We start from the raw sequence: 19,439 nt of genomic DNA, 5'->3' as shown, positions 1-19,439 counted from the left end.
TTTAAATTAAAACTTGCTAAATAAATGCAGAGGGGGAAAGATGAAAAGAATATATGGCACTATTGATACCTATTATAACTATATGATGGAATTATAGGCAATTTGATACAATTGTGCTTCTTTGTGCTTTGCTATGTTTTCATTTAGAAAAACTAAGTGGGAATGTTTTCAGATGTAAAGGAAAATATTCAATTTTATTTTTATTTCCCAACTGTGCAAAATAAATTCATCAACTGGCCTTGTAATGCTGTTCTTAAGCCTTAATTAACCAACAAGGCTTTCATTCACAATATTTATTCTGACAACATTTATCACAAAGAAACTAGCTCACGCAACCTAAACTACTTGACAGGGGTAAAAAAAAAAAAAAAAAAAAAAAAAAAGTTGTTCTTGCTGGAACATAATGATGCCCCTGGGCAGACAAGGAGGTACAATGTTGTTTTTCTAATCGAGGGGTTTTTCCAATAACTAAATTATCCTCCCTTGGAAAATGTAGGTAATGCAGTAGCTTGAGCTTGAAGACATGCAGCATTGTAAGGCTGAACAAACACAGTTCAGATTCTTGCTGGTATAAGAGTGGCAGCCTAGTGGAAAGGAAATGACAGATGTCTACTGCCCAGCTAGCTGCATGCAGAAAAATTACCAGAAAAATCAGAAGACCACCCTGTGAAGGGTTATCTTAATCCCATTTTCTATACTGCTACTTAAACTTCAAACAGACCAAGAATAGAAAAAGGTAGCCAAAAAAAAAATCTAAAGCTAGCTGAACTCTTATGATCCACCTGTGATCCGAGCTATTCAGGAGACTAAAATCTGAAGATCATGATTGAATGCCAAGCCAGGCAGACAAATCTGAGAAACTCTTATTGCAAAAATCTAGAAGTAGAATCGTGGTGACTTGAGCCGTGAGCCCAAAAGCCAAGTTAAAACATGAAGCCCAGTGTTCAAGCTCCACTATCAGGACACCCACACACAAAATCTGAAAATAGAAAAGAACAGATTTTAATATAATAATAATAATAATAATAATAATAATAATAATACAGCAACAATAAAAAATGAAAGATAAAAAGGAGAGGGCCATGGCACTTATTGTGTTCCAGTTGGCATGACAATATTCATTCAATGACGATGATGCAATGTTTTGCTATGTTTCCACCCAGATTAGCACAATAGATCACCTTTCTAGAGCAGACCTTTTGTTATTCCTGTGCCCTTAAAACCATGACCTCAGCCACACAAACAGTGGCTCATGCATATAATCCTAGCTACTCAGGAGGCTGAGATATGAGGATCTCGGTTCAAAGCCAGCCCTGGCACTAAAGTCTGTGTGAGACTCTTATTTCCAATTAACTACTAGAAAACTGGAAGTGGCGCTGTGCCTTAAGGGGTAGGGCCATAGCCTTGAGCTGAAGAGCTCAGGGACAATGCACAGGCCCAGAGTTCAAGCCCCAAGACCGACAAAAACAAAACAAAACAAAACAAAAAAATGACCTTGCATACTAAACATGGCTCATGATCTTTCTCTGTGGTGCTCATTCAAACATGAATTTCAGTTTGCTGCTTACTTGTTCAATGGAGCCATCTTTACTTCTCTCCTCAAGCCTAATGGACAATTCTTTAAACATTATAATGAGTACTATTATATGTACAGGTTAAATTAAATTATCCTCTCTCTGTGAGTACTTTTTCCTCAGTTTACTAAGATTGAAGCACAACTGATGAACACACCAGGGTGTATGTCTACTGAGAATTTCCTGAGGCAATTAGAAGTAACCGGAGTACTGGATGACTATTTGATTGTACCAAGGATGTGTAGGAATTTGTTGATTCCCGCATTCATTCAATAAATACTAAAGATTCCATGGTTAGGAAGGTATGGTTGTGTACTCCCAGTTGCTTTGCTAAAAGAGGGGAGTAAAATTCTAAATGGAATAGAACAATACCAAGAAGGTAATTTAATAAAAACATACCTATTTACTGTCTACACAAATACTCAGGTTGAATATTTATTTGGACAAATTCTAAGAAGTAGCTTAAGGACTTTGGAAAGTAAGAATAGGGAGGATGACATAGTTTATTTTTTTCAAGTTGTTAAGCAGGAAAATATCCCATCAGTTTCTACATTTTAAATTTAAAGTTGACCAATACCAAGCTCACTAGTTGCAATAATAGCAAAGACTATATCTAAAAAATAACTTCAGCAAAAAGACTCAAGGTGTGGCTCAAGTTGTAGAACGCAAACTCCAATACTGCCATAGATATGCACTGTGCCACATATAATTATATATATTAAATAATTATAATACTGGTCAATACTTATTATATGACATAATAATTTAGAAGTCCAAAAGAATTTATGGATATGGTAAGTGTGTCCAGGTATAATACACTAAGAAAGAGTAACAAGATCCCAACATGATGAATTTGTATAGAAGAAAGATTTATCTGACTCAAGATTTTGGAAGTTTCAGTCATAATCAGTCGGCCCTGTTGCTTTGAGCCCTACATTACATGAGAGTCTGAGGTAGAAGAAAAATCATTCACTTCCTGGTTAGTATGTAGAAGAGATAAAAAGAAGTGGATTGGTTCCATACATCTCCAATAACTTGAGGACCTCCTACTAGATCCCACTTTTTAGTGGGGACCAAGTCTTTGCCCCACGGACCTTTGGAGAACATTCAAGATTCAAGCTACTGTAATCTTATGGAGCAGAAACATGAAAATCCCATTGAAAAGAAAGAAGAGCTGGGATAAGAGTAAATGGGGGGATACATGGTTAGGAGAAAGGTCTTCTTCTTACATGGTGCTGACTATTATTCTGTGTGTTGTAGATAGACAGGTACTGTGGAGAAGCAAGGAAGAGACAAGGAAGAGAGTTCTGGAACAGGAGTGGAGGCAAGAGAAAGTGGACAAGATGTGATAAGCAGTGCATGTCCCCACTGACTTAGCCAGGTTTCTGGAACCTGAGAGGTGAGTTGATACCTGGAATATAAACTCCAGGGCGTAGTTCTGCCTGGAGGAGAGGGAGAAGCGTAAGGCTCTGCACTGGAGGCAGCCATTCACGACTGGCAAGGCCCGCCCCACCTGCCTTGTAAGATTGCAGGGGTCCAGCCAGGAGGGTCAGGCACCTTTACCCTGCAGTGTGGCATCTCAGAAATAGAAAATCCAGAACTGGTGTTCAATATGGATCCTGGCATGGGCCAATAGTAACTGCTTAGCTAGAAAGCTGAGCAGTGCTATTCTTGAGAAGAAGCAGCTCAGGGATGGTACCCAGGCCTAGGGATAGTACCACATCCTAGGACCTGCAAAACAAACAAACAGACCCAAGATGCCAACGCACAAGACAATATCTGACTAGTGGATAACATAGACAGGTACAGACAGAGCCAAGATAACCTCACAGTGGGCAGCCCATCTGGTGGGCTGAAGAAAAGTGTGGTGCATAGAAGGCTTCCTCCCAATGCATTGGGATAGTTACCGTCCATCTTTCCTTTCTGAGTTTATTTATTTTAACTCCCCCTCTTTTCATCTAGCTTAGTGTCTTACAAAGAGCAGACCCTCTATACGTGTTTACAGAACTTAATGCAACCAGACAGTAGTTGGCACTTGCCTGACTTTCTATGCAGTTAGCCATGGGAGCATAAAGCCTTCTGCATATAGGCATCATGGCTTGTGCATCCCTTAGCCTCACCGGGTATTCTGTCTTGTTCATTTTCCGGCTACCTGGCTAGCCTCCTTGAAACTCTTAGGATTCCTTTCATGCTCACCTAGCTTTGCAGTAAGAACTCAAAAGGCTGCCAGCCTCCAGGCAGCCCAGCTGCATCTCTCCCCCTACATCCTTCTCAGATCCTCACAGACCAAGGCACTGAACAGGCTTTCTCTGGATGCCCTCCCAGCGTGCTCAAGGCATCCCATGTAAGTTTTGGCTGCCTTCTACCAGGATATACAACTTGCTCAGACAACCTTGGGTAAATACATTTCCCTATCCAACTTAACCCTGGGCCATCTGTGGGTGGCCCCACTGCACAGTTTTCCCATCTCAGCCAGCAGGAACTAGAGCAGACCTGTCACTAATCCTCAAGCCCCTGAAATCTATTATTCTGGAATTTCCTGGCTCCTTTGCCACAATGGAGGCCTTGTGCAAAGACTAGTTTGCATGAGAAATTTAGGTAAAGCTGTTCATGCTGTAACAACCATGCAAAGGGAACCAGGCAGACACATTGACCTCTGGTGCCATCAGTGTATTTCAAAACTCTTCAGGAAGAATGCCAAATTGCAAATAACCTGTCACAAGACAGGTCCAAATATCTGGGCCACAGTAACTAGGTGCCATGGAGGAAGACATGTAAGACATCTTACATGAGATTATTCCAATCTTATTAAACATGTAGACAGAAACTTATTCCCAGTGCTCATAATACATCTTGCTACCCAATCAGAAGGTCTCTAGCTACAAGTAGGACTGATTAAAAGCCACTTGGACAAAAAGAAACCCTTTGAGTGTGTCAGTTTTACTCTTCAATTCTCTTATATCTGTTCTCTTGTATGTCAGCCAGTAAGTGAGACCCAGGCATGTGACAGAATCACAGTGAGCAAGCTGGGCTTCAAAGCCACCACTTTCTATGTGAAAGCCCCCTGGAGAATGGGAATGAAGATACTACCTGCCACCCTCTGTCCCATGATGCTTTTGAAAGAACTTGATTAAAAGTTAAAAAAAAACTAGAAGAATTCTTATCACAATTAAAAATAATAAATATTTGAACTGACTTTTCAACATTATATATGCATATATGTACTGGAATATCAAACCATGCCCCCAAGTATGTGTCTTTATGTATGAATTAAAAGCAACATTAAACAGATAAGAAACAACAAAAACAGAAAACAGTGCCTCAGAGAGTGTTTGGCACACTGTAAATGAACAGTAAGGGGTTGCCTGTTCCATCTTCCTACCCTTTATTCCTGACCCATTTTCCTCAAGGGCCCTTTTTAAAGGGCAAAGAAAAGCCTATTTGAAACATACTAGAGCCTCAGTTCACTTCCTGTACCAGAATCATTTGGAGTGTGTGGAATCAGGAATTCACATTTCTGGGGCGTTCTTACTGCAACTATTTGTTTTTGTTGAACAGAATCTGTTTTGCATGCGTTCTGAAGGAATGAGACTTTCTTATACATAAGTAGAATGTACAGTGCAAGGCAATTAGTTCAGGCTAGGCTGACAGATCCATTGTATAAATGAGCAAACTAAGTCACTGAGAGGTGAATCAATAGGTCATGTGCCAAGGAATGGACGAATGGGGAAAGAGTGGAACTAAGGTATCTCCACATTTCCTCCAAAGCTGTTTTTCCTCCCAGCTGCACTGAGACACTAGATTTTAAAGTTCAGAGGACAGCATAGTGCACAAGTATTAAGAAAACACAGGACATGTATCTCCATGCAGAGTGCTTGCCTATTGTGCTCAGGTTCCCAGGTTTGAGAGGACGGGGAAGAGGATAGGAAGAAGAGGTAGCCAATGTCTGTGATCCCAGCTATGTGGGAGACTTAGAAAGGAGGATCAAAGGGTGAGGCCAGCTTCAGGAAAAATGCAAGACTCTACCCCAAAGATAAAGCAAGAAGGGTTGGGGGGTTGACTCAAGTTGTAGATTGACTACCTAGTAAGATTGAGGACCAGAATTCAGAGTCAAGGTACTATGAAAATAAAAAAAGAAGAAAGGAAGGAAGGAAAGAAGAAATAAAGGAAGAGAAAATGAAGTTTAACAAAAGAAGGACAGGGCAGGGAATATGATACCTCAGTATCACATAAGCAGAAAAGGTCAGAACTGGTGCTATGGCTCAAGTGGTAGAATGGTAGAGTGTTAGCCTTGAGCAAAAGAAGTTCAGGGACAGTGCCCAAGCCCTGGGTTCAAGCTCCAGGACTGGCAAAAAGAAAAAAAAAAGAGGAGGAGGAGGAGGAGGAAGAAGAAAAGGAGTAAGGAAGGAAGGAAGGAAAAGGAAAGGGAAGGAAGGGAGGGAGAGAAGGAAGGAAGGGAAACAAGATTCTCAATTTTTTTGTCCCTTGTTTAATGTCCAGCTTCGGTGATATAGCAAAGACCCATTTAATGTATATTGGTGGGGAAAGCTACTAGTCAGGAGCCTGGGCTTCTCTCTGCCTTGAGCCGTATTTAGCATCCTTCTCTATGAACAATCTATGCTCGTTGGTCTGAAAATGTCCACAAGAAGAACAACCAGGAAAGGTTTCACAATGAGTCAGGCAGGACTTTATGCTCTGTCTCCAACCAGTTCCACCATGATTAGGCAGCTATAATAGATAAGTCATACCACTTGCTCAATTACTTGCTATTTTTTGCATCAGTCGATATAAAAAGGAAATGAACTAGCTGATCAAACTGAAGAGATAGAAGGATTAATCAATGATAGAAAATTTACTGCAGCATCCCTATAAAGCTCTATTTCCTTTTTGGACTAAGAAAGTCAAACATGTTTAACTCACAAGTACTTAATTATTTCATTAAATGTTTTTAGCTCATTTCAGTTGAACTCCTAGGAATATGTATATCACATATTATTATAATTATTCATTGATTCTCTTTTTTATCAGGGCCTTGTGCCTGTGGGACAGCCTTCTACCACTTGAGACCTGGCCCTTGACCCTTTCTTTTTGCTTTAGTTATTGTTTCAGATAGAGTCTTGTGTATTTTTTTTCCCCCTGGGGCTGGGCTTGAACTTCTGTCCTTCTGATCTCCACCTCCTAAGTAGCTGGGATGAAGAGTGATTTTATTCTTCATTGTAAATTATTTTTCAAAAGAATTTTATGTGTCCAAATTCTAAAATCTCAGTTTCTGCTATCCAAAAAGTATTTTCACCTCAATCTTTTGTTTCACTGCAAATTTACTAGACTTCCATACATTGTGTAGTTCCTGTTCTATGATTCCATGCTCTTTATTCTTACCTCCTTGCAAGGGCTGCTATCAATTCATGTTCCATCTTTTTAAAATAAATGAATTCCCTTGAGAAACAGGGATTTAAAGTTCTGCATGATTTCTATAATTACTATTTTGGTCTCTTCAAATGTTTCAATCTAACTCTCCTAAAATATATGACCCAATCTTGACTACACTAACACGAGTACACACTCTGTACTGAAGACATACCTTCATACATAGACACTTGTCTGCCTTATCAACCTTGAGATTTTACCACTTTACCAACCTTGAGATTTTTGCAAATAGCAAATTGCAGCCATTAAATGCAGCAGACCACATGACCCACACATGTGGGTCTTCCTCAATCCCATGCAAGTTACCCTGCTAAATTTAAAAAGCAATCAAGGGGCTGGGAGTTTGGCCTAGTGGTAGAGTGCTTGCCTACCACGCATGAAGACCCTGGTTCGATTCCTCGGTACCACATAATAGAAAAAAGCCAGAAGTGGAGCTGTGGCTCAAGTGGTAGAGCGCTAGCCTTGAGAAAATCCAAGGGCAGTGCTCAGGCCCTGAATCCAAGCTCAGGACTGGCCAAAAAAAAAAAATCACTGCTGTTTATTGACCTGCGGTGCTATTTTATGGCTTTTCCTAATGAACTGAGACAATAAAACTCACAGGAGTGCATTCATCTTGGATAACATAGCACGGTTAGCAATCTTTGCAAATTAAATACAGTGCTTTAGGTGTAGAAAGATTCAAACATGCTTCACTTTGAGTAATGTTATTACTATGTTCCTAATAAGTTGAATAGAAAAGGAGTTTTTAAAAGGGAAACTTTTGTGGCAGAATTGGGGAGTTTTGAACTTGAGTCTTTATTCTTGCTAGGCAAGTCACTTGAGCTCTATTACCCCATACCTCAAACTCTTTTTGCTTGAGTTACTTCTCACACCTTTGCTCAGGGCTAGCCCTGGACCACAGTACATACTGTATATCATCTGTATAGCTGGAAGGAGTCTCCCAGCACCAGCCTTAAACTGCTTTCCTCTACAATCTCTGACTTCTGCGTAAGCTTAGATTATAGTACCTGGAGATTGGAGTTACATATAAAGAATAGCAATGCTGGCTCTGTTATTCAACAAAAAGGAAAAATTATGTCTTGTTGATAAGAGTAGGCTGGACATGAAAAGCACTTGCATAGAACTGGGAAGAATAAATAAAATTGAAAGACTGGAAGAACATTCCAGAAGGAAGGATCCCAGTGAGTATTGTTGAATAGGAGGACAGAAGATGTAACTAGTTAACAGGCAGAACTAGAAAATGGTCAGGGGACTCTTTGTGTGTCCCCCTCAGGGACCACCGGTCTAGCTGAGGGTCCACATGTGGCATTGCTGTTGTAGCTCCAGGTTGCTGGATTTTCTCTTAAAACTAATCCAGGTAGCTGGAAGTGGTAGCACACACCCATAGTAGTCCCAGCTACTCTCCAGGGTGAGGCAGGAGGGTCACAAGTTTAAAGCTAGCTACATAGTAAGATACAGTAAGACTCTGCCTCTTGAGAAAAAAAAAAAAAAAAGAGGGGCCAGGAGCGTGACCTAGTGGTAGAGTTCACCTAGCATGCAGAAGTGGAGCTGTGGTTTCAATTCAACATGTCAGTTTGTGAGTACTATGGATCTTGATCAATGTTACCCCTTCCATCTCTCCCAACTCTATCCATTCCCCCCATTTGCCTGGTTCCATTCACATATGTACATTAACTATTACAACTGCATTCACCTACCCTTCCTCTCTCCATTCATATACTCCTCCTTCCCCTTGACCTCACCCCTCTTGGTATACACACCATACACCTTCCAGCTTCCTAGTAGCTGCTGTCGTTGTTAAACTATAAATTAGTTATTCAAAGGAGTAGATTCAAAGCATATACCATATTTTACTTAATACATTTGTGTATACATGTATATGATGCTAGATATTTACATATATATTTATAACTTAGATTTAAGATTCCCATATAAGAGAACACACATGACCTTTGTCTCTCACATTGGAAAAATTATATGAAAACAGGTTTTGGCAAACATCATGATGAGATTTATCCAAGTACATCTCAGAAATGAATTACTGAGCCTCTCTGATCCCGGGATGTCTTCTCGGGAGTCTTCTTCCTCTGAAACAAAACCAAGACCACCAGAAAATTTTCTTTAGGAGGCTAAAAATGAAAGATAAAGAGATATTGGCCCAGCGGGGGATGGGGTGAGGGGAGAAGCTTCTAAGGCCTGGGCACACTCTTCTATACTGGAACCTAAATTTAGAACCAAATCTGAAAACAAGATCAAAGACTGCTTCCTTTGCAAATTCCACATTCCCAGTTTGAGTTCCCATTCATATCTTGTAAAATCATTTCCCAAGCTGCTGTCCCAGGCTGCCTCTGATTCTGAACCCCCACTTTCCCACCCCCTACACACATACCCAGAGCTGGATTTTCTGGTACAAGGTCACAGGAAAATTCTAGAAAATTCTTTAAAAACTGAAGTTTGGAAAGGAAGATTTTTCCAGCATTCTCCAAGCCCAAATTGAACTACTTCCTCCTTCACAAGGCTGTGGGTTATTATACCTGATTTAACTAGAATCTTGATTACCTACAAAAGTCTAGCAATCTGTCCTCAGATCTCAGCCTCCTGAGTAGCTAGGATTACAGACTTGAGCCTGGTGCCTGGCCCAGCCTTCTTTCTGATCATTTTCCCTTTGCCACACCTCTGTTTGTACTTTATCTTTTTCCCTTCTACGTGGAGACAGAAAGTTCTGGATAAAGTGAACTGTGCTTTGGAGAAGAGATACAGCCAGGGTAATTGGTGGTAGAAAGAGGAGGGTTGGGGACAGTAGATGTTCCAACAAGAACACACCTGTGAATCCCTTTTTCCTTCTTTCTGGGCTCTTTCACACAAGTCCTGATTTCTTCTTAACTCAAAAGTTAATACCCACAAATCGGGCCATACTGGACTCAAAAGCAATCTCATTTCCTTGTAAAAAGTTTGTGAAGGGAGCCCAGTAACTATGTCAAGGGATGTTCCAGAGATTAACTAATTAATTGATGACTACCCAGCAGTATAATGGGAGTTCACATTTACTTTCTAAATCCTGGGAATTATTATTTAATGGCAGGAGAATCTCTAAGGGGGTATGATACATGTGTAACAGTAGAAAGTAAACTGTGCATGGTGGCATCTACCTATAATCACAGTACTCAGGATGGGCCTAGCACAGGAAGATCCAGGATTCCAGGGTAGAATGGGCTAGTCAGTAGATCCTATCTCAGCAAAACAAAACCAAAATAAATTATAAAGCCATATGTTACATCACCCTTCCTCCAATTTTCTAGCATTGGAAGAAATTTGTCTAACATTAGTGAGTCACTTAGAGACATACAAAGAAGAGAGAGACAGAGAAGAAAAATGCTTTCTGTGGCTAAGAAAATTAATGTCATCAAAAGCGCTGTCATAGGGTAGCAAATGGGGAGGGGTGGGAGCAGGGAGGAGAAGGCTATCACTGTTGCTGAAATGAAACACTTGCCTCAGATGGGGCTTTCCTGAGGAGCTTCTGCCCTGCCCTTGTACAGAACAAATGTCCTGAACCTGAGCAGAAAGAAGGAGGGGTTTAAGAAGTTTGTTTGCACAAGTTTAAAGAGTCCTGTGGCGACACATTCTTAAGAACAATTTGTAATAGTACAGACATTCCATTCAAATTAGGGGCTGTTCTTTAAAGAAATGAAGACAGTAGCTGCTGAGACAAGCAATCTGGAAGAATGAGAAAGTTAATATACACAGAGTTTTCCAGGCTAGTTTCACAGTCCTTGAAGTCCCAGATGAACCATGAGCAGCCTCCTTCTCTGGTGAGTGAGTACCTTTTTAAAATCTCTGCCTCTCTTAGTGTCTAAAACTAATTCTCTTTGTTTGTTTGGTTAGCATATAATTACAAGTCTTCATGCTTCACAGTATAACTAGAGACTTTAAACCCCAGGCCAAACTCCAGGAGCTCCACATGTCAAGTTAGGCCACTAACTCCTAGAGGACAAATACAGAAATTTGGTGACAGAGAAAGATTTATTTCATGGCAGCCACAGGAAGACAGTAAAGTAGATCACCAGCTGTCTTCTGGAGGTACAGACATTTGTAAAACAGGGAGAATTAGGGGCATACCAGAAAGGTATACAACTTTAAAAGATCCCAATCAGAGATATAGTTAGAGGTGATCAAAGATGGTGTGACAGTCCACGCTATCAGGATTGCTCAGGTGGGGTCTTATTACAATGAGTGTCATTGACATGAGAAATGGTGGCAAAGAAAGCCAATACTCAATGTACATCCATGAAAATGGAACCAAGTGATTTGAAGGGATGGTGGAGTTGGGATAGATGAGGGGCCGGGAATGAAGAAAGGGGTGGTATTGACTAAGATGCATTGTATTCACAAATTGATAGGTTGAATTGAAACACCTTTGTACAACTACACACACACACACACACACACACACACACGTTAATACTTTTCAAAAGCTGGGTTCTATGAGCTCATCCCTCTAATCCTAACTACTCAAAAGGCTGTGTTCTAAGGATCAAAGGTCAAAGGCAGGCCTTAAAAAAGAAAGAGGAGGGGCCGGGAGTTTGGCCTAGTGGTAGAGTGCTTGCCTAGCATGCATGAAGACCCGGGTTCGATTCCTTGGTACCACATACAAAGAAAAAAAAAAAAAAGCTGGACGTGGTGCTGAGGCTCAAGTGGTAGAGCTCTAGCCTTGAGAAAGTCCAAGGACAGGGCTCAGGCCCTGCGCTCAAGCCCAGGACTGGCAAAAAAAAAAAAAAAAAAAAAAAAAGAGGATTGACAGAAAGTCATCATGGAACATGTTTTTCCAATAAAACACTCAAGAACCGAAAGTGGGGCTGTGGCTCAAGAATAGGGCACTAGTCTTGAGCACAAAGAAGTTCAGGGACAGTGTCCATGTCCTGAGTTCAAGCCCCACAACTGACAAAAAGAGAGAAACAGGATGCTACTAGATATGCTGTTCACAAGTATACAAATAAATTCGATGGGGCCAGGAAGTTTGGCCTAGTGGTAGAGTTCTTGCCTAGCATGAACAAAGACCCAGGTTTGATTCCTCAGTACTACATACATAGAAAGAGCTAGAAGTGGTACTGTGGCTCAAGTGTTAGAGCATTAGCCTTGAGAAAGCCCAAAGACAGTGCCCATGCCCTGAGTTCAAGCCCCAGGACTGGAAAAAAAATAAGATAAACAAGTAACTAACTAAAAAAATAAATAAGAGTCATTGGCACCTGGCAAGTAGTCCTGTCCTGGCTTCCAAGATGGTTGCAAGGTGACTGTAGAAGAGAAACAAAGGCTATAGATACAAAATGGAAAAGTCTGAGCTACTTAGCCTTTGTTGAGTTTCCAGTTTATTTGTATAAGTAGTCAGTGTTTCTCAGTAAAAATAAGAAAGAAAGAAAAAAGAGAGACAGACAGAGAGACAGTCAGAGAGATTGAGAGACAAGAGGCAGCTTTTCAAGTAGTATGGATGATAACACCCTTGTACAGGACACAGGACATATTTTGTCCAAACACCCAGTTGAAAACTAAGAAAGGCAATGGATGCTTCAAGTACATAATGGTTTTACGATGGAATCTCCTAGATGACATCAAGTGATTTCAGGAAGATTTGCTGGATAGGGCAATAATCTCAACTGCTGGTCTCAGAATGAGTTTGCCTCAATCATAATGAACTGTGATGGCATGGTTTAAGGGATTAAGCAGACAGTGTGACAATGAGCAGGGAATTCCAGCTCTTTGGCACACCTATTGGTTGAATCCATGGTCTCTAATTTTATGAACTGATAGCACAGGATCAGTGAAAATAAGGAAAGCTCATGGTATGACTAGAAGCGTCTTTGTTGTCAGGACTAGGAATTATTGCCACCAATTTCAAAGAGGATGATCAAGGTTGGGCTGGTGGGGAGTCCACTGGCAGATCACTTGACTAGCATGCATGAAGGCCTGGGTTCCATCCTCAACAGAGCAGAGGGGAGGTGAAAACAGGGGTGGGGGGGGAGAAAAAGAGAGGGCAAACAAATCTAAATGGAATGGGTTGGAAATATGCATGTTATGAGTGACTTATTAGAAGAGTTTTCATGCTTCAACTGTTTCTTTTTGCTCTCTGACCCATTTTATATGCAACTATTTCTTCTTTATAATTTAGAAGGATGTAGTATAAAACCACATGTAATGTTCTATTGGAAAGTAGTCATTCCTTTGTAAAGAGTTGGGGAATTTCTAAGATATACAGAATTTGTCTTATAAGTGATGAAGGTAATCACAATTTGTAGACATAGAAGAACATGTTTTAAGAAATGTAGTATATAGGGCCGGGAGTTTGGCCTAGTGGTTAAAGTGCTTGCCTAGCATGCATGAAGACCCGGGTTCGATTCCTCAGTACCACATACATAGAAAAAAGCCAGAAGTGGTGCTGAGGCTCAAGTGGTAGAGCTCTAGCCTTGAGAAAGTCCAAGGACAGTGCTCAGGCCCTGAGCTCAAGCCCAGGACTGGCAAAAAAAAAAATGTAGTATATGAAGCTGGGTGTTAGTGGCTCACATCTATAATCATAACTAGTCAGGAGGCAGAGGATTGTGGTTCAAAGCCACCCCAGGCAAGAAAGTCTGTGAGACTGTTACCTCCAATTAACCACCAGAAAACTGGAAGTGGAGCTATGGCTCAAAGTGGTAGAGAGCTAGCCTTCAGGAGAAAAGCTTCAGGACAGTTCCCAGGCCCCGAGTTAAGCTCCACGGCCAACAAAATAATGTATGACATATGAGAGATCCTAATTAGTGGAGGAAAGCAAGAAATAAAATCTATTTGAATCAGAAAAGAAGAAAATACACGACACAAATGTATATGTAAAAACTCAAAATAACATATATTCAATGTATTGAGATGAATGTGAGTTCAAGCAATTTGCTGAAAGTTCAAGCAATTTGCTGAAGTAAGTACACGAAATCATTAACTTTGATAAATGCTAGCAGTAAATAGATAGGAATGGGGTGTGTGTGTGTGTGTGTGTGTGTGTGTGTGTGTGTGTGTGTGTTGGTACTACTGTAGTTCTCAAAGTCAGGGCCTAGGCACTATCCCTTAGCTTCCTCACTCAAGGCTGGAACTGTACAATTTGAGCCATATCACCACTTCTGGCTTTTTGCTGGTTAATCAGAGAAAAGAATCTTTCAGACTTTGCTATCTAGGCTGACTTTGAGCTGAGTTCCAGCCAAGAGCCTCAGATATCCGCCTCCTGAGTAGCTAGGATATCAGGCATGAGCTACCAGTGCCCAAGAATTGAGAAAAGATACCAGTTGGAGGTCAGTGTCTCATGCCTGTATTTCTAGCTATGAAGAAGCTGAGGGCAAGAGGATTTTAGCTTGAAACCAACCTGATCAGAAACATCTTCAAGAGTCCATCTCCATTTAACCAGCAAAAAGTGCCACTAGCGGTGTTGCTCAAGTGGTAGGGCACTCTGAAGGGCATCCAGCCAAACAAGTGCAAGGCCTTGAGTTCAAGCTCCCGTACTAGAACCAAAAACAAAATGAAACAATAGCAACAAAGAACAATTACAAGAAAAGGCACTTGCTAGAAACTTCTCTCAAGCTATATATTAGCACTCAAACTTTGATAAATAGTATCAAATACTTAATATATACCAGTTAAATATTGCCACCTTTTTCTTCTGGGACCCTTTTTCTTCTGAGACAAAAGAATTAAACTTTTCTATTTACCTTTTTCAAAAATTTATTCTAGTGCCAGGGCTTGAACGCAGGGCCTACCACTCACTTGGCTTGCTCGCTTAGCTGCCTCTACTACTTGACCTATAACTCCACCCCAACTTTGTTTTCCTGGTTATTTAGCAGATGAAATCTCATGGATTTTTTTGTTTTCAACCTTGATGCTCTGGATTTCAGCTTCCTGCATAGCTCAGAGTAAAGTATGAGCCACCAGTTCTCTGTGGCACACCATTTTCAAAATGTTTTGAAGCTGAGTTTATGGCACGTAAGCAATCTACCTGGACGAGGTTTCTGGTTTTGCTTTTGCGGGGGGGGGGGGGGTATTACTTTGAATCTGGAATTCCACTTTTATATGCTTATTTATTTACTCATTTATGCCAATACTGGGACTTGAACGCAGGACCTGGCCACTATCCTTTAGTGTTTTTCACTAAAGGCGGGAGCTCCAACACTTGAGTCACAGCTCCCCTGTGGCTTTTTGGTGGTTACCTGGAGACAAGAATCTCCTGGATTTTTCCACCCCGGCTGGCTACAAACCATGATCCTCATATCCCAGCTCACTGAGTAATGAGGATTATAGGTATGAGCCTATAGCACCTACACTAGAAGGTATTTTTCTTACCCATTATATGTACTCCTGAACTTGTTCACATCCTGTCTCCATTCCTCTCTCCTCCCCAAACTAGCTATTCAGGATGCTAAGATCTGAGATTTGTGGTTCAGAGTCAGTTTGGGCAGGTAAGTCTGTGAGGCTCTTACTTTTAACTGACCACCAAAAAGCTGGGTGTGGAGCTGTGGGTCAATTGGAAGAGTGCTAGCTTGAGCCAAAAACGCTCAGGGATAGCACCCAGGCCCTGAGATCAAGAAAAAGGGCCAGCACATCTACCAACATAAATAATAAGAATAATAATTTAAAAAGAAGTTATTGTTAAAGAAGACTTTATATGATCTCACCACAAAGAAATGATAAACTTAAATAAATGGTAAATGTCTAGGTGATAGTTGTACCAGATGGCCTGATGTATCATTACAGTCTGTACATGTATATCATTTAAGTATGTATCCCTACTGTGAGCGAACTAAAGTTATATAAATGAAATATTGTATACAAATACATAACATTAAACAAATGTAATGTTTATTCATTTCAAAACACAGGTTTGAGAATCAACCAGGCCCAGGATAAATTCTAACTTCACTGCTAACAAAGTGAGAGATCTGAGGTAAGGTCCTTTCCTGTTTCTTCATCTATCACAAAGCTTTTCTAGGATTAAATCCCCCTCTCCTGGGAACCACCAGACAGGACACAGCTTGTATCTTCCAGCCTCAAGCTGGGAAAAGTTTGATTTCTATTCTAGGAAAACCCTTCTCCCCTTTCAGATTTCCTTAAAGATAGACCTTTTCCATGGCTGTTCCCTCTGGACTTAAGTTCCTCAATTAGTTTAGGAATTGAGAGATAAAAGGCAAGAAGGAAATGTATTGAAACAACTTCTGCTTTCGATTCTGCCATTATCCAACTTCTTGAGACAGGCACCAGGTCTGGGTTCATTCTCATAAGGGGAAAATGTGAGGATATAAACAGAAATTGATGTTGGCCAGCTTGTCTTATTATGAGAGGAATGGCTGGAGTAGGCAGGCTGGAAGGGCCAGGGCAGTAAATGGGAGCAAGGAGCACTCTGCATAACCTCATAAGAAATTGGACCTTTTGGGAAAAAAATATATATATACACTCAGACATGATAAAATATACACGTCTCCAGACATTCACATAATGAAATCAAAGCAGGATATTCTTAGGAGAGAATCTCAAAGGCTCAGTAGCCATGGGCATATGATCATATAAAATTTTGTTTATTGAAATGGAAACAAGAGGGTTTTTTTGTTGTTGTTATTTTGCTTCCCCCCCCTTTGTAACTGTTTTTTTATTTCTGTACCTTGTGTTTATCTGATAGGGCGAGGTTAGAGGGCAAACAGAAATGGTGGGATAAGGGGTAAACAAATGCAACAGTGATACTCACTAGACACTATGTTGAAAATGAACTATACAACTTCCTTGTTATTGAGGTGGGGAAAGGAAAAACAAGGGAAGAGGCGACACTGTACAAAAAGAAATGTACTCACAGCCTGACTTATGTAATGGTAACTTCTTTGTACATACCCTTTACAATACTGAAAAAAAAAAACAAATTGGACCTATTCTCTGAAGGAATGAATTACTGATAACTTATACTATGGTCAGATTTGCAATTCAAAGTAGAAGGTGTTTACTGCCATGTTGGAAGGCTAGCAGCTCCCATGTCTTCAGTTGGCTGCAAGAGCTAGAGACAGGCCCAACTGCATGTAGGGGGAAGCCATACAGTTGTGCAACCAGGGAGGACACAGAAGGTGGCTAGTACCAAGGTTCTGCAGAGAACTAGAAAGAGTGGGAACAGTGAAGGCTAGAATCCCATGAAATGAGATACCAGAGGAATGAGACTCCTTGCTAGGTTTCTCACAAGGCTGACTAAATGGATGGTATTGTCCTTGGCCAGGACAAGACTGGGAAGAAACAAGCTTGAAACAGTACAAGTGAGGGTCCTGAAACTGACCTTCCTGTGGGCCTTGCTGCAGGTGATGTCTGAAGCTGCACTCCAGTGGTTCAAGCTTGCCTAGCTACACAGGTGGCTGAGATCTGCCAATCTTGATTTGAAATCAGCCAGTACAAACAAATCTGAGAGACTCTTATGTCTACTTAACCAGAAAAGAAAAGCAAGACATGGAGATGTGGTTCAAGTGGGAGAGTGCCATTCTAGAGCATAAAAAGCTAAGCAAGAGTGCAAGATCCTGAGTTCAAGTCCCTAGTACACACACAGACACATACTCACAAATAAATCTACTGAGCATGGGCATGTGGACCAGACAAGTTCTAGCTCATGAGAATAGGAGGGAATTTCATGAAGGAAATAGGGGTCAGTAGTATTTTATCTGACAGAGAGTATGAGAACCAAGTCCCCAAGGGAACCAACCATATTCGGAAACTTGAAAAGCATTAGTGATCGATCTCAGCCTCAATGGTGTCAGAGATGAAGGAAGAGTAAGACTTTGCAAGGGTAGAAAGGCCGAAATTGTGTGTTCTTCCAGGTGACCTGATTGGGAAATAAGTAGATAGCTTAAAGAGAAATGTTACATAAAGTGGAAACAACGACATGATTGACATTCAATTGTATGAATCACATGATTTCTTAGAGTGTTCTCCAGTCATTGGGCTCAAAAGGAAGGAAGATAATGCAGATGCTAGATGTAGATATCTGAGTTTCCACATGACTACAGTTCAATTGCACAATGAGAGTAAAGAGGCCTCTGTGGATAGTCAAGTCTGAGTTTGCTTGACAATCCCAACATGCTAGAGGACAGTGTTGGGAATGAAGCTTTGAACTCTGAGACCAGAAAGGGTAACAGGGTGTGCTTTCTTGCAACCTGAGCTCTCAAAGCACTGGTGGAACTCTTTAAGCTATGCATTTTGAAGTGCCATAGTTCAGTTGAAAACAACTCACATAGAGGGGTAGAACTAATTAGGTTTGTAGAGCATTCTAAGAGGAAAGGAACTTACTGTAGACTCTTAAATAATAACCTGGTAAATTCTCGTGTGTGTGTGTGTGTGTGTGTGTGTGTGTGTGTGTGTGTGTGTGTTTTAAAGCTGGGTGCCAGTGCCTCATGCCTGCAATCCTAGCTACTTGAGAGGCTGAGATTCCAACTGCTTGGTTCAAAGCCAGACAGGGCAGGAAAGTCTGTGAGACTTTTATTTCTAATTAACCAGCAAAAATGCAGGAAGTAGAGGTTTGGATCAAGTGGTAGAGTGCTAGCCTTGAGTAAAAATGTTAAGGGACAGTGTCCCGGCTCCTGTGTTCAAACCCCAGTACTGACTAGATGGCAGGGTGTGGTTAGGAAGCCTTGAATTTAGAAAGACAACTCCAGTCCTTTAAAAAAAAAAAAAAATTCCCACCCCCCTGGTAAGCCAGGTGAAAGCAACATGACAATTTCTGCTCTGCCTGGGGAAATGAAACCATCCTTCAGCAAGACAGAAGGCCCATGATGGGAAGGAAGTGAATTGTAAGGGTTCTGTGGGCCTGGGTACAGCTAGGCAGTCAGGCAGCTCCCTGCATCCTGGGGAAGAAACTGTGCTGTTGCTAGGCCCATTCCTGGAGGTCTGTCTGTAACTATTCTTATCTGTCCATTGCCAGAGCCATGGAAAAAATCACGCACAGGATGCACACTGAGGAATTAACCTGCCTAGAGAAGCTACCCATAGTCTTCCATCCCTGACTTTCAAACAGAACAAAAACAAAACCAGATGAAAAGCAGTGGCATGAATTATAGCATGCAGTACTGACAATGTGTCTCTTGCAAGGGTTGTTTTTAAAATCAGATGTATAATAGGGTTACGTGCGGACAGGAGGGGGAAATAATGCGCAGACACACCACCAGTGGTGAAGAGGGGACTATTATAATGTATTGCAGCACTTCTATACGCTTATTACGTTGGAGGAGCTGCCGTGTTGGGCTCGTGTTTGGGGGGAGCATTTCAACACTGACTTCACCACCCTGTTTCGTGCACAAGCACTTTTCTGGCAGTTGCACGTGACTCGCTGCACGGTTCCCCAAAGGGGGGGGAGGAGCAGAAGAAACTTTTTTACAAAAGTCATCTCTCGTGGCCGGAAGTGGGAGGAATCGC

At 41.2% G+C, this 19,439-nt stretch overlaps 1 protein-coding gene across 1 annotated transcript in view; it reads left to right on the top strand.

The window, feature by feature from the left end:
* The first annotated feature begins 10,725 nt into the window (after positions 1–10,725).
* The window catches only part of Lpin2 (lipin 2), an 84,956-nt gene continuing 76,242 nt past the window's right edge, over positions 10,726–19,439 (top strand). The window contains exons 1-2 of the mRNA XM_090353384.1: positions 10,726–10,810; positions 15,887–15,951. The gene's annotated coding sequence lies outside the window, so the exon portion shown is untranslated. The remainder of the gene's footprint in view (positions 10,811–15,886; positions 15,952–19,439) is intronic.

The sequence above is a fragment of the Megascapheus bottae genome, chromosome 19, assembly GCF_031878675.1.
Source record: "Megascapheus bottae isolate mThoBot1 chromosome 19, mThoBot2.hap1, whole genome shotgun sequence".
NCBI classification, from domain to species: Eukaryota; Metazoa; Chordata; class Mammalia; order Rodentia; family Geomyidae; genus Megascapheus; species Megascapheus bottae.
This window is presented reverse-complemented; position numbering and strand designations above follow the sequence as displayed.